Here is a 15,842-nt window from a genome sequence, read left to right as displayed (position 1 = left end):
TTGGGGTCTTCCTTTAGGGCAAGGACATTCTAAGCTTTCTCTACAGAACAGGGATAGAAAGTGGCTGCCTTGAAAACAGACTGCAAAGAGAGGTTGTGCTGTGGACAAGTGACTGTCCTGCAAACAGATTGCAAAGAGCAGCTGTCCTGCACAGGATGGATGTCCTATGTAGAATGGCACTGTAGTCCGTGCTGAGTCACTCCTAGTGCTGGGTGGGTGTAGCCAGGTCCTATGAAACTCTGTTTTTTTGGGGGTACACTCTACCTTTAGTGTTTATGTAACTTCTTTGCTGATCCACTGCTTTGCAACCAAAGCAGAACAGACAACCTATGGTAGAGTCCTTCCTGCCTCCCTGCAAATTCTCTCCTCCCCCCACGCATGGAGAATGCCCCCCACCCCAGGTCCACTCAGCTTGTGCTAGCCTCCATCTTCTCCCTCCCTGCCTGTGCTGGCCTTCACCCGCCTGATCAAATCAGACCTTATCTGGTGATCTTCTAATTATATTCTGCTGGTAATTCATTGTACTTCTAATATTTGTGGATTCTACCAGTTAAGCACTATTTCAGAGACTAAATTTGGTAATCAGTAGTGAGGGTAGTAGGGGAGCTCAGAATGAAGCAAGTGTCTAAAGTGTTTCCATCTTGGTTCCTCCTTCCCCTTATATATATTTCTCTTTAAAATAGCTACAGATCCTGCATCAAACTTGTGACATTCTTTTTTACACAATTTAGTTACACTAGTTCTTTATTCAAAATCTTTTGATAATTGTATCAAACCAAACAAAAAAAATCTATATTCCTTAAGCTGATATTCAGGGTCCTATATAGGAGAAAGGGAGGGATAGAAAAGGACAAAAAAATGTGACAGAGTCAAAGCAGTTTCTGGAGTAGAGGCAGAAAGAAAAAGTCTATGTAACTTCTGACCTAGCTCTCCAAAAAAAAAAGTGCTTGAGAGAGGAATATCTGCAGTGAATATTTGCAATGAATTAGATCCACAGAGAATGAGGTCAGCTCTATTCTGGATGTGAGAAAGAAAAGCCATAAAAACAGAAGAACTCTGACTGTGCCACTCCTTTGTCTGCTTGAAAGAAAAGCCTGAGAGGAAAGAAATCCTACCTACCATCTTCTCTCCATCAATCTTACACATTTTTCATTAATAAGGTCACTTGTAAATGAAATCTTTGTGATCTAAGTCCTAATTGCTTGCTCCTCAGCACTCTAAATAGCTTGAAAGCAAAAAATTACTTTTTGATGCAGATTTGAGGATTATTGGGAATGCTGCCCACTTTAAAGGGTTAGATACCTTTTAGAACTAGTATGTCAAACTCTGTTAACAGTAGTAATAATTTTCTTTCATCTAATTACATAGCCTTTAATGGCCCCCAAAACACAATGTTTTCATGGAATTATTGATATATGTAGACCAAAGCGAAAACAGAAGCAATGTAATAATAAATATATGTTTCAGCATAAACCGATGTATGATGTTGTATATTGTATAATAAAACTATTGCTACAACACATCATATGTATGCAGAATTGATACTGTCTTTAAGTGTTGGGAATACTTCTGTAGCATGATGAGTTTCCTGAATGGTCAGATGTTTTCTAGCTGTTTGTGGTAACAATGTTACCAATAATACATAACTTCAAAGAAGGTGAAGTAAAGGCAGGAACTTGTTCAACCTCTCTCCCAAACCACTGCAAATATCTTTAAATAATGACTCAAAACAACATTTAGATCATCAAAAGAACCCAAAAGATGGAAAAAATATTTTCCAGCTGAAGGCAACTTAAAATTCAGCAGAAAAGTTCTGTAACACCAGAATGGGAGTCCAGTGGGCAGTCCTGGTATAGGCTGTGCAAGCACTGTTCTGGAACTGGTCCCAGCTCAGTCCCAGCCTGATCTCTGAATTAGCAATAGTGGGCTTCTCTCAGCCCAGTAACACCAGAGAAAACTTGGAAAATCAGAAGAAAAGATCTGTGGAACAAGGGTGAGAGATCAACATAATCCCAGTGCGAACCATGCCAGTGCAGCCCCAGACTGACCCCAGACTCAGCCCTGGTCCTAATTCCAACTGGGGCTGCAGCATCAACAAGGCAGCACCTCAGAATCAGCCTAGGCCTTGTAAGCTTCTGAATGTCTCTGCCCCAGGACCAACAGGGAATAATTGGAAGGTCACTGGAGAGGGTCTATGGCAAAAGGGTCGGAGTCCATTGGCTCCAGTGGGCGAACAGGCTGCCCCAGTGCAGCCCATGCCCCAGTCCTAGCTCTGGAGTCAGCAAAGCAGTTGCTTTAGTACTCTAAAGCTTGCTAATCTTTAGTACACTAAAGCTCTGTTGCTTTAGTACACTAGATCCTACAGCTACAGTGAGACAGGAACACTCCTAAAAGCTCCAGAAAAGAAAGATCCTGCTTATGGAAGGATCTTTGAATCTACACAAAACCCCTAAAATGTGAGATAGTGCATCTTTCACACTGGAAACAGAGCCCTGCTCTAATAAATAGTTAAAAGCAGAGTAATGCACCAGGAAAATGAGCAGACAACGGAAAAAATTTCTGACCATTGAAAATTATTATGGTTGACAAGGAAGATCAAAACAAATACTCAGAAGAAGACAACAAAATCATAGCTCCAACATCTAAAACCTCTGAGCAAAGTAAGAATTGGGTTCAGACTATGAAAGAGCTATTTTTGGTCCTTGCTCAAAACAGAGATTCTCCAATGGGAGAAAGGGCTTGCAGTAGAGCACTGACACATTGATACAGCTGAGATATTCTGTAATTGTGAAGAGAATCAGTCAGTGGATGCTCTGAGTCTTTCTCTAAAATGGAACCTATAGGAAAAATTTCTTTTTTGGGAGTGGAGAGAACTTTTCAGTATTGTGCTTGGTAGAATAAGTTATCTTCTGCATCTTTGAGCAAGCACCCCTTGCTTGAGGGGAAAAAAGTTCAGGAGAGTAGAATATTTCTCATTTTTTACCAGGTTAGCTAATAACATGAGGGCATTTACAGTCTCAACTAATATGAAGTATTATGGGGCATTCTGGACTCATAGAAACACTTATCTAAAAGTTTTTATTGAGCAAGGAAGGCAGACTTTTGGGCTCATTTTAACTGTAAAAAAAAAAGTTAAGGGACATGTAAAATATTTATCCCACTAACCTACAAAGTGTCAGGACAATATTCTTTGGTGACTGGGAAGTGAATAAATAAAGGTCTAATAAAGAGGTTTATGCATTCCACTACTTGCATGTGAAGTACCAATTAGCATTACACAGGGGAAGAGTGCTAAACTTCATATAAACAAAGATCCTAATAAGGCATAAAAGGTGTTCTTTATTGTGAACATAGCTGTCTTTAACTGTATATATAGTAGATAGCAAACAATATTAATTCATTTATATTCCTCTGAGTTAAAATGCATAGTACTTGCATTTATAAACTCTAAGAAGCAAAACAATATCCATATGGACAAAATTACATATATATTTTATATAAGTTTATGTTAAAATTATATTCATATATATTATAGATAATATATAATTTAAATATAGCTATAATCTAGAAACTACATAAACTGCTTGCAACAATTTAAAAATTCTTGATCCAAACATGTTAATTCACTTGCCATCTTCTGCATTTTCCTTTCTCTGATGTCTTCAGTTATAAATGATCTCATATTCTATAATCTCCTCACACATTCTGTCCTATTTCTTTAATAAAGTTATTCCTTTCACATCAAAGAGGTTATAGTGTTATGATGCCTCCACCAACTGAAAAATCCACATAAAATGTTTGTTTCTTGCTTTGTACAAGAGAATAAGTTTGAATTTTTTCTTTTATTGCATGTTTTCAGTAATGTATCATAAAAATTGGGTTGATACAATATGACATTATACAGTATGATACTATACATGCATTTGGGGCATTTATAGGTTTCTAAACTTTTTCTGTGTCATCTGTTAGCCTTTGTATGTTGTCTGCTACTTCTGCAAAACTCTCAAAATTTTTCTTAATTTCTTATGCCAATCCATGATATATCAGAACTACTATTGGAATAGTTGTGATGTGGAAGGGATGATTGTAGATTTAATATGGTATAAAAATATTACTCTGATGCTCCCAAATCATGGAGGAACCCTGGGGTGTTCAAAGCTATGCCAGTGGACAGGGGGAGCTTTGAGAATGGATATAAATGTATATGTGTATCTCATCTTTGGATCATTCTGGTTAAGTATGGAGCTTACCAGAAGGATGACCACCGGGTGATATACATATTTTAGGTCACATGAGTTCACTAAGGATATCTACTGCATCACAGAAAGTTTAAAATCTCACCACAAATGAAATTTGTATCCTTAAAATATTGTTTTACCATTAATCATTTCCTAATTAAAAAAATAGAACAATGATTTAATCTGCACAGGGAACATGGGATAAGAAACTCCCTCTATGAAAGCATGTCAATGCCTTTTCTGTAACTTATACTTTTGGATACTTATGTGTAGGCATTGAAAGGTTAAATGACTCATGTAAAAATCACCTAGCTAGTATTTGTCAGAGGAGAAACTGGACACTATGTTGTAATTCCCTAATTCCAAGTTTAGTTTTCTATTCACCATTCCAATGGTTTCTCCTTTTGAAATTAATTATAATTGTGTACATATCTGAATTAAATTAAATTCAACAAATGGGAATAGTATGCTTTAGGGAAGTCGGAACACCATAATGTCTTAGAAGTAGTGTTTGATGAATTGAACTGGATTAATGTTAACCCACAATAATTTCTCTTGAAACAGATTATGACCCCAAAACTGATGAATCTCTTGTTATTAAGGTTGAGAATTAGGTTTTGAAATCAAGGAAACATGCACTGTTTTTTGCCCATGATCCTTGTGGGGGTTTCTAATTAGCCCTGTGTAATATTGACCAGAAAATCTAATTCTTAATATCAACATAACCCTTTTACTCCCAAATGTGTTGAAGGAGAAGTTCCTGACTTTGATGTAAGGCATGCAAATTATGACTTAAAATGATAGATAAACAACATCATCAAATAAAAGTTTATTGCTTCAGGTCAGTATCTTGAAGAGGTGAATGAAATTAGCTTTTGTGTTTGCTGCCACAACATTCCCCTAAATTCTGTAGTAATTATATTTAAGAAGGTACATTTAATTAGAAATCTCACTATTTTGACCAATTTGTGCTTACTTACATAAAAGGAGTAATTTTTACAATATGATTTCTTAAATTTATTTCCTACTTCATATTAATTTCTACATAAAGACCAAATTAACCATTCAAAACCTAATAAATAGCTAATATATTCTAGATAATTCAGACAAATTTCCATCTTTTTCTAAGTTATTATGGTAATATATACAGTGAAATTTAGAGCATCATCAAGTTGGAATCCACAAATAACAAGATTTGGAATTTATTTAAAAAAAAAAAAAGGCTCCACTGGTTAACTGATAATTGTGAGATTTTTGCCTGAATCATGGATAATTATAGCAAATAACCACTTCATGTTGTAGATGCAGTCTGTTATGGAGATTCAGTCTGAAAGGCAGGGTAACTAAATTCATATGCCTGCTTAATTCAGTATACTTTTTTTGTGGAGCATAGAGGTGTGACTAGGATCCTTCCATATAACTTAGGCCAGCAATGCAACACATTACAATAACTTATCTTATCTATTTAGGCCATGTTTTCATTAACAAAGTTTACAAGCCCTTCCAATACTTTTTTTTAATGTGGTACTTAGTCCCAGCACTTAGCCAGTAATATAGTAGGGTTTTGAGGAATGACAATTTCCTTTTTTTTCCTTCCTCCATTACTTTAGTGATGCTTCCTTCCTTCCTCTTTCCCTCTATCTTTCTTTTTTCTTTTTTTAGCCAAATGTTGAATGGAATAATTTAAGATGTGGTAATTCCCATCCCTCAGAATTCATCAAAAAGTGGTTGGATAACCACTTGTTGGATATATAGTACTGAGGATACCTTTCTGAATATGTTGGACTAGATGACCTCGGGGTCCCTTCAAACTTCTTGAGTTTATGATTCTGTGGACACTTTGATTCAGTTTCTATTCAAAACTGTACCTAATGTGCTCCCTTGACATTTATCTGTTATGAGATCCACTGAAGACAAATTTATTCAAAATTCTTGCAAGTAAACAGAATAATGGGGTAAATTATAAGTTAAAGATGCCCATAATCACAGGTATGCAATTTCCAGAGTTTAATGTGCTTTTAAAGAAGAAACACATATAGGAATGATGAATGTCTAGAGAACGTATTACAGAAAGGTTCATGTGTAAAGAACATTTCATTGCCAGAGCAACTTATGCTCCTACTGTTCCACCTAAGGCCTCTGCCTAATGTGAGGCTAATGGTGCTCTTTAAGATGAGCCAAAAGTTTCTGGCATCAAATACTAGTTTGCTATTCTATCTGCCACCTGCTAGTTCTTTGCTATTCCAACATCTTTGGGTGAATTTGATAAGTTTTCCTCTACTTTTCTTTATGTGTTTTCTGTTTTTACTATTTGTATCCCTGGTGCTAAGCATAGCACTTGGCACATAGTAAGTTTTTAAATAAATGTTTATTGAGTGATTCATTTCTACTGAAATTAACTGTTGTTGCAGCAAAGAACTCTGAAATGAATGACTCTCAGCTCTTTCAGCCTATTTCCTCAGATATAAGGTAGGGAGAAGGTGTTTTCCATATCTTCAAATATTCTTTCATTTGACATTTTCAAAAATCCAATCAATTAACATTTATTAAGTATCTGTTATGCTTTAGAAGACACCTAGATGGCACAATGGATAGAGTGCTGGGCTTGGAATCAGGAAGATTCACATTACTGAATTCAAATATGACCACTAGGTGTCTGACCTTATGCAAATCACTAAATCCTGTTTGCCCCAGTTTCCTCACTTGTAAAATGATATGGAGAAGAAAATGCAAACCACTCCATTATCTTTGCAAAGAAAACAAAAAAAAAATACATCATCAAGAATCAGATGTGACTGAAAACAACTAAACATATGTTTCAGGACTCTCACTATACACTGGATATACAAAGATAAAAAGTGAAGTAGATCTCTACACAGGGACATTGCTTTGTACAGTGGGAGCAGTATATATATAAATACAAAGGTGCCTACAATAGAAACATAATAATTCTGATCTGTAAGAAGATCGAGTATCTGGAGGACCAGGCAAAATCTCATAATCAAATGTAGTTGGCTAGCAGAAACCTCTAGGCTTATATCTGTCTTGAACCTCTTTTTTGAGTGTTTAAAATTCCCATCATGTCCTTCGTAATTAGCTTGATTAGTGGGAGCAACCTAGGGAACTTTTGTTATCAAGGTTATAGAGGCAGAATGGAGTGGCCATTGAAAGCCCTTTCTGCAGATGCTAAAATCACTGTTCTTTCTCCTTCTTCCTCGCTCATTCTCTCTCTCCCTCTCTCTCCTCCCACTCCTATTTCATTGATGGAAAAATTGGTGTTGACACAACCAACTGTATCTCAACCTTTTCTCCCATAGTAAAATAACCAGATGGTATTCAAAATTCCTTAAATGGAAATTTAAGCAGGTTTTTTTTAATTTTGGAAAAACAATTATATGTATAACAGCATCATTATTTAGATCTGCCATCAGAAAGCATATTAGAAAGCTTACCTGTACCAGTATGCTTCATATTTAGAAATTCCAAAGTTAAGTTGGAGGTGCATTTATTTTGAACCTTTTGGTAAAAAAAGCATATCAAAATATGCCTTGATCCTGAAAGCCTCAAAGAGAAGCATAAAATTAGTTTCCCCTTCATTGAAAGTCATCTTGCAGAGGCTGGATGATTGTTTGTTAATTGTACCACACATGTAATTTCTGTTCAGATATAAATTGTACTATATCTCTGAGGTTTTTTCACATTTCACATTCTAAATAAGATATTGTCAAAAAGAAATGCCTTCAAATCTTTCATTGAAATCCTATTGAAACCACCACAGACAGTAAGAATCCTCTGCTACAAAATATCCATTTGAATTAGAATGAAATCCTTGAAATAGTTGGATGGACTAATTGTCTAATCTCCTATAGAATTGCTTAAAAAATAAAAAGGTAGATCATAGCGAGAAAGATGAGGGAATAAAGCAATAAATTATCAGGCCGTACCAAATTCTTCACAATTAATTTATAATAATTTGACAACTCAAATTCAACTTTAGCAGAGCAAAAAATAATTAAAAGTAGGGTAAAGTAGCTGTCAATACTAAGACAACTTGAGGAGAAATGAAGAAAGATGACCTCCTTGAGTGGTTGTCTGACCTGAGCAAAGTACAAATATGCCTACCAGCTCCTGTCTAATTAACAATTACAAGTTCTGAGGGGCAGTTATCTCTCCCAGCAATCTCAGCTTCAGGAACATTCATCCTATGGACAGGGTGGGTAATCAAGGTAATATTGCAGGGTCCTCCATTGGTATTTCAGACCCTGGTACACTGACTAGAGACAGTCCCAGGCTGTGTCTGTGGATGAAAGGAGCATGCACATGCAGATGAGTACAATCACAGAGCAGCAGGGTCTGCTGGTTGTGGCCACTTGAAGGAGAATAGGAAGAAACCCTGGTTTTGGTTGTAGGGAAGAGGGAGTAGTTGAAGTTTATAGACTTAAGAGCTAATACCAGGAGCAGAAGAATTTATAATGAGAGCATTTCTGGGGGTCCTGGTCTCAACTGAGAGACTCAACTGAGAGACTCAGAGGTAGAGAAAAGTACTTGAAATCAGGTCCCAGAAAAAGTTCAGAAAACAACAAAAAACAAATTTTGGAATGTCAAAACTTACAAAAACCCAAGACAACTTATAGAGTTATCAGGAGATACTAATCACACTAGGGTGAGACTATAGTCTAAAGTAGGCAAAGGAATTGCAGACCTGACCCCAGGAAAGGTGCAGGCCTTTGGATTCATTGAATCCACGGTGGCAATAGCTATTTCCAGAGTTCTACTTCCACAGACAAGAAAGGGGTTGGACAACTGAACAGAAAGAGATTATAGGAATTTCTTTGTCAGCTCTGGGTACAGGATTCTGTTGCATTGTCCATACTTGGATCCATGTGTAAGTCCTTGACGAGAGTCCCATGTCAAGGAAGAGCACTAGAACACTACAATATGTAGCCAAAGAGAGTGAAAATCACAGTCATACTTGTAGGACAGAAAAGAAAGTTTGTGGTTGCTTACAGATAAGAGCACCCAACAATAGAATAAAAACATACTTCTCCTTAGGTTAAACAACCTTCGAACAACTGAAAACTTATAGGTTCCTAGAAGTAATTCTGAAAACAGCTTCACAAGTCCCTGATTTTGAGACAGTATGCTTTTCTTCTCAGAAGCAGAGCTCCACTTTAGCATAGAATTAAAAGTCAGGAAAAAAGAGTAAAAAATGAGCAAACAGCAAAAACAAAACAAAACAAAACAAGAAATATCTGACTAGAGACACTATGGTAATAGGGAAGATCAATATACCAACTTAGAAGAGAACAAAATGACTACAATTTGAGACCTCAAACAATGATATAAATTGATCTCAAACCCAAAAAACATTCTTGGAAGAATTCAAAAAGCATCATAAAATCAATTAAGAAATATAAAAGAAAAATTGGAAAAATGAATGAGAGATATACAAAAGACAATCAATAGCTTGGAAAAGGTAGGACAAAAATTGATTCAAAAAAATAAATCCTTAAAAAATACAATTGATCAAATGGGGAAAAATCCTTAGAAGAAAACAACTCCTTTAAAAGTAGATTTAGCCAAATGGAAAAGGAGGCACAAAAGCTAAGTGAAGAAAATCATTCTTTTAAAAAGTAGATTTGCACAAATGGAAGCTAATAGCTCTATTGGACATCAACAATCAGTCAAACAAAATCAAAAGAATGAAAAAATAGAACACAATATAAGATACCTCATTGGAAAAACAACCAACCTGAAAAATAGATCCAGTAGATATATGAATGGAAAGCAATGGCCAAAAACTGAACCTAGGCAACATCATTCAAGAAATTATCTAGATAGTCTAGAATGAGAGGGTAAAATAATCATTGAAAGAATCTATTTCCATATAAACAATTAGCATTTTTTATATATTATCACCAAAGTCCAGCAGCAAGAGATATATTTAAATTTATTGTAGATATACAGTTAATTTACCTTAATTAATTAGTTAATTAATATACAGTGTAGATTTGGTAGATAGACTACCAAATAAAATATTTGGTAGTCTACCTGCAGCATGATAATTGTAGAAATAAGTATGGAAGAATTGCACATTTTTAACTTATATTGGATTACTTGCCAACTAAGGAAGGGGTGGGGGGAAGAAGAGGAAAAATTTGGAACACAAGGTTTTGCAAGGTTTTCAATGTTGAAAAATTATCCAGCTTTAAAGAACACTAATAGCCCTAATAAAAAAGAATTACTGATCACCTCCTGAAAGAAATATGAAAATGAAAAGTCCAAGTATTACTATAGCCAAATTCTAGAATTGCCAGGTCAAAAATAAAATACTGATAATATTCAGAAAGGAACAATTCAGCTATCAAGGAGCCACAGCCAGCATTACATATGATATAGCAGCTTGTACATTAAAGTTTTGAATGAGATTGAAATGTAATATTCCAGAAGGAAAAGGTGCTTGGATTAAAATCAAGAATCAACAACTAGGCAAAATTAAGTATAAGGTAAAGTCGGTCATTCAATGAAATAGGGGACTTTCAATCATTTCAGATGAAAAGACAAGAAATAAACAAGAAATGTGTTTTGAAAAACAAGACTCAGGAGAATCAGAAAAATGTTAAACAAGAAAGAAAATAAATACATTTTATTCAGAGGTTGAACTATTTTCATCCCTATGTGGGAAGAAGCTACTTGTAACTCTTGAGAACTGCACCTTTATTAGGGCAGTTAAAAGTCAGATCTAAATAATTGGAAAAAATATCAAGTACTCTTGGATAGGTCTAGTAAATATAATAAAAATGACAATACTATCTAAACTCATCTATTTATTTAGTGCTATACCAATCAAACTCGCAAAAAACTCTTTTACAGACCTACAAAAAATAACAAAAATTCATCTGGAATAACAAAAGGTTAAGAATTTCAAGGTAATTAATGAAAAATGCAAATGAAGGTAGCTTAGCTGTGCCAGTTCTAAAACTATATTATAAAGCAGCAGTCATCAGAAGCATTTGGTACGGGTTAAGAAATAGAGCAATCTATCAAAGGAGTAATTTAGGTACACATGACGAAACAGTTAATGACTTCTAATCTAGTATTTACCACACCCAAAGACCCCAGGTTTTGGGATGAGAATTCACTATTTGACAAAATGAAAACTGGAAACTAGTATGGCAGAACCTAGGCACTGACCCACACCTAACACCATATACCAAGATAAGGTCAAAATGGGTTCATGATCTAGACATAAGGAATATTATAAACAAATTAGAAGAACATAGGATAGTAAACTATTGTTTGAAAATCTCAGATTTGTGGAGGAGGAAGGAATTTGTGAACAAAGAAGTGGAGATCATTATTGATCACAAGATAGATAATTTTGATCATATTAAGTAAAAAAAAATTGTGCAAACAAAACAATGCAGATCAGATAAGAAGAGAAGCAATAAACTCAGAAAGCATTATTACACTCAAAGGTTCTAATAAAAGTGTCATTCCTAAAATAGAGAACTGACTCAAATTTATAAGAATTCAAGCAATTTTCCATTGATAAATGATCAAAGAATATGAACAGACAATTTCCAGATGAAGAAATTGTAGTCATATGAAAAGGTGCTCTAAATTACAATTGATCAGAGAAATGTAAATTAAGACAACTCAGAGATACCACTACATACCTTTCATATTGGCTAAGATGACAAGGAAAGATAAAGATGAATCTTGGAGGGCATATGGGAAAACTGGGATACCAATACATTGTTGGTGCCACTGTGAATGGATCCAACCATTTTGGAGAGCAATTTGGAACTATGCCCAGAGAATTATCAAACTGTGTATATCCTTTGACCCAGCAGTGTTTTTTTTTTTTTAAACTGGGCTTGTATCCCACAGGAATCTTAAAGGAGGAAAAGGGATCCACATGTGCAAAAAGGTTTGTGGCAGTTCTTTTTTTAATGGTAAGAAACTGGAAACTGAATGGATGCCCATCAATTGGAAAATGGCTGAATAAGTTATGTTATATGAATGTTATGGAAATGTACTCATTCCAGTGTAGACAAGATTAGAAGGAAACAAGAAAACTGGGGAAAATTTTAGAGAAAATTTCTCAGATTAATGTTTCATATATCAAATATATAAAGAAATTTGTCAAATTTCTAAGAATATGAGTTATCCTCCAAATGATAAATGATGAAATGATATTAACAGACAAATTTTCAGTAAAGAAATCAAAACTCTCTATATATTTGACTATATAATCAAATAAAATATGTTCTAAATAATTGTTGATTATAAAAATGCAAATGAAAACAGCTTTGAAACCTATCAGATTGACTAAAATGACAGAAAGATTAAATGACAAATGTTGGAGGAGATAAAGAAACTAATCCACTTCTGGTGGAACTGTGAACTGATCCAACCATAATTCCTAAAGAGTTATAGAACCATGTATATATACTCTTTGATCTATGAATATCACTATTAGTTGTATTTCCAAAATTATTGTGGAAAAAGAAAGGAAACTATATTTTCCAAAATATTCATAATGACTCTCCTTGTGGTAGTAAAGAACTGGGAATTGTGGGGATGTCCATTATTTGAGGAATGGCTAAAGAACTTGTGGTATATGATTATGTGGGAATATTACAGTGTTGTAAGAAATGAGTGAAGCAAAGAATAATGTATACATTAACAGCCAGATTAGTCAAAGAATATTTGTGAATGACTTATTTGGAGTATTTTAAATACTTAAGTCAACTACAAAAAAATCTATGAAGAAAGATGCTATCCTCCTCTAAAGAAAAATTCATGAAAAGAAGTATATTTTATTTGGTTTCACAGTTGCAATTTTTTTCCTTCCTTCCTTCCTTATTTCTTTTCTTATCTTATCTTTTCTTTTCTTTTCTTTTTTCTTTTCTTTTCTTTTTTCTTTTCTTTACTTTTCTTTCCTTCCTTCCTTCCTTCCTTCCTTCCTTCCTTCCTTCCTTCCTTCCTTCCTTCCTTCCTTCCTTCTTTTCTTTCTTTCTTTCTTTCTTTCTTTCTTTCTTTCTTTCTTTCTTTCTTTCTTTCTTTCTTTCTTTCTTTCTTTCTTCTTACCTATGTCAAATGGTGATCTCTACTTAGGATTGAGAGAGAGGGAGAAAATCCAGAAGTAAATTTAATTTAAAAAGGCAGACTATTTCAATGTGTTTGAAAAAAATCAGTGTAAAGCTTTTCATATAATATGAAATACCTCTTAAAATATGTCATTCACCATTAATTAATATTATTGACTTACATAGTAAAAAGAAAAATAAAGACAATGAAACAAAGTGTTTAGGAAACTGTCTAGGCTCTTAAATTTGTTGAGTAGTCTAATACTTTTGTCCACCATTTCCCTATGAGTTCATATTTTAACTATCATAAAAATACTTTGAAGGGCAATATTTGAGAACCTCTCAAATAATTGTGACAATAGGGCATAAATCTCCTCCTCCTGTCTTATTTTTTCCCCCAATATATGCTTTCATTGGTGTAGGGAGTTCTTTGAAATTATCTCTATCAATTTGTATCAGCAATTGCTTTGCAACTTCTTTTAATGTTTGGTATGGGAAGGTTAGACTCCCCAGGGGTCCTCAAACTTTTTAAATAGGGGGCCAGTTCATGTCCCTCAGATTGTTGGAGGGCCGGACTATAGTAAAAACAAAAACTTTGTTTTGTGGGCCTTTAAATAAAGAAACTTCATAGCCCTGGGTGAGGGGGATAATCGTCTTCAGCTGCCACATCTGGCCCACGAGCCATAGTTTGAGGACCCCTGCTAGAGGATCTTTGTCAGTATCACAAAATCAGTATATATCTGAGTCAGCTTTGTGCTTCTTCAGTTTTTTCAGTCATGACCCTATTAAAATGTTTTCTTGGCAAAGATATTGGAGGTACTTAACATTTCCTTCTGCAACTGATTTACAAAAAAGGAAACTGAGTTGAACAGGGTTAAATGAATTGCTTATGGTCAGATAGCTAGAAAATGTCTAAAATGGGATTTGAACTGAGGAAGAGTTTTCCTTAATCCATGCTCAATCCAATGCCCAATCAATATGCCCCCTGTATCTATGCCAGAGACATGACTTTAATTCAAATCTTGTTGACTGTGACATTGACTTTCTATCCACTAAAACACACTGCTTTTTATCTTAAAACAAATATAGTAGTAACGAGATATTAGTTTAAATTTTTTAACAGGACTTTTAGTTTTTGGCTCAGAAATAGAACACCTCTATGTTATTGAAGAACTCTGCAGTTTTATTCCTATTTGGAGGATTTTCCTAGTCTTTTCACTTAAATTGCTATAAAGACTAAATCAAAACAAGCTTAAAATTACCACATGACTTTCTTGTACTTCAAAAATATAAACTCTGTGGCCCCTAAAGCAGGATCTGAAAAATGCTAAGCACTGAAGCAAAGGGGATTAGCCCTTAGAAGGGGCAGCCCAAAAGTGGCAGTGCCAGGAGGGTTAATAGAAAACAGTATGTCATATTTGCCACTTTCCCTATATTATCTTGCCCAGAACACCTGCTTAATAGACTGCACATAAATTATCATCTAATAAGCACACACTTTAATAACAATAAAGTAATAGTCCTGGGGAAGCATTTCCTCTTTCTGGAATAATAAGCCTAAGAAGGTACTTTGAATGAAGTTATCTGAAATATCATGCATGGAAAACATATAAGCATTAGTTGAACACTTTACAAGATTCTTATTGAAACACTCAGGCAAGGTACCTACTTTCTGTATTTCTGTTAAAAGTCATTTCATGAGTTTACATGATTTATCTTAACTGGATTTGGAGTATTCTTTTACCAGAGTCATAGCAATTTCTTAATTTAATCTATGCTGATATTGGTAAATAATCCTTTTAAAAGTTTTTTTTTAATTATTAGCTGGAAACTTTTTGATTTTTTTTTCATACTCTCCTCATCCCCTGACAATTCAATGGAAGGCAAATATTAATTAACCATGTTTTTCAGTGAAATAAAAATATTCATTTCATTTATATTATTGTGTCCTACCAACCTATACTGTTGTTTTTTGCCTATCATTTCTAATATAGTATTATGTTTTGGAAAATATTATGCAAAATAAAATGAAGATATTCAAAAAACAAAATATATTTTCATTTTAAAGTTTTGAGCTTTTAGTCCTCTATATGGGTGTGTGTTCACAACAGGACACTTCCCACAATAATTTTACTTTTAGTAATGTCTTGTTAAGGGACAGGTCAATTCTCTGAGAGCTTCCACAGCTGTGGATCATAGCATCTGAAGGAGGTGCAAAGCAGCCTTTGCTGACACAGGTGTTGCAGACTGGGAATGAGATAAATTGGGGGCAGAGGGAAGAGTAGAGAGGTCATACAACACAATGGATCTCAGAGAAGTCAGAGAACATCAACTGCCTCTCAGTCTCCTTGTATTATTCTCTCATAAGAAGAGATTAATTCTGGGTTGGATCTCCAACAGCCACTGCCAGGTGGCTCCCATGTATTTCAGCAGCTCTCCTGTATTCCAACATATGACACCTGAACAAAGAGTAGCAGATAATAAGAATTACAAGAAGAACCAGAACTGT

Source organism: Sarcophilus harrisii, chromosome 1 (genome assembly GCF_902635505.1).
Source record: "Sarcophilus harrisii chromosome 1, mSarHar1.11, whole genome shotgun sequence".
Lineage (NCBI taxonomy): Eukaryota > Metazoa > Chordata > Mammalia > Dasyuromorphia > Dasyuridae > Sarcophilus > Sarcophilus harrisii.
The sequence above is the reverse complement of the archived record's forward strand: the minus strand, read 5'-3'. Positions refer to the sequence as shown.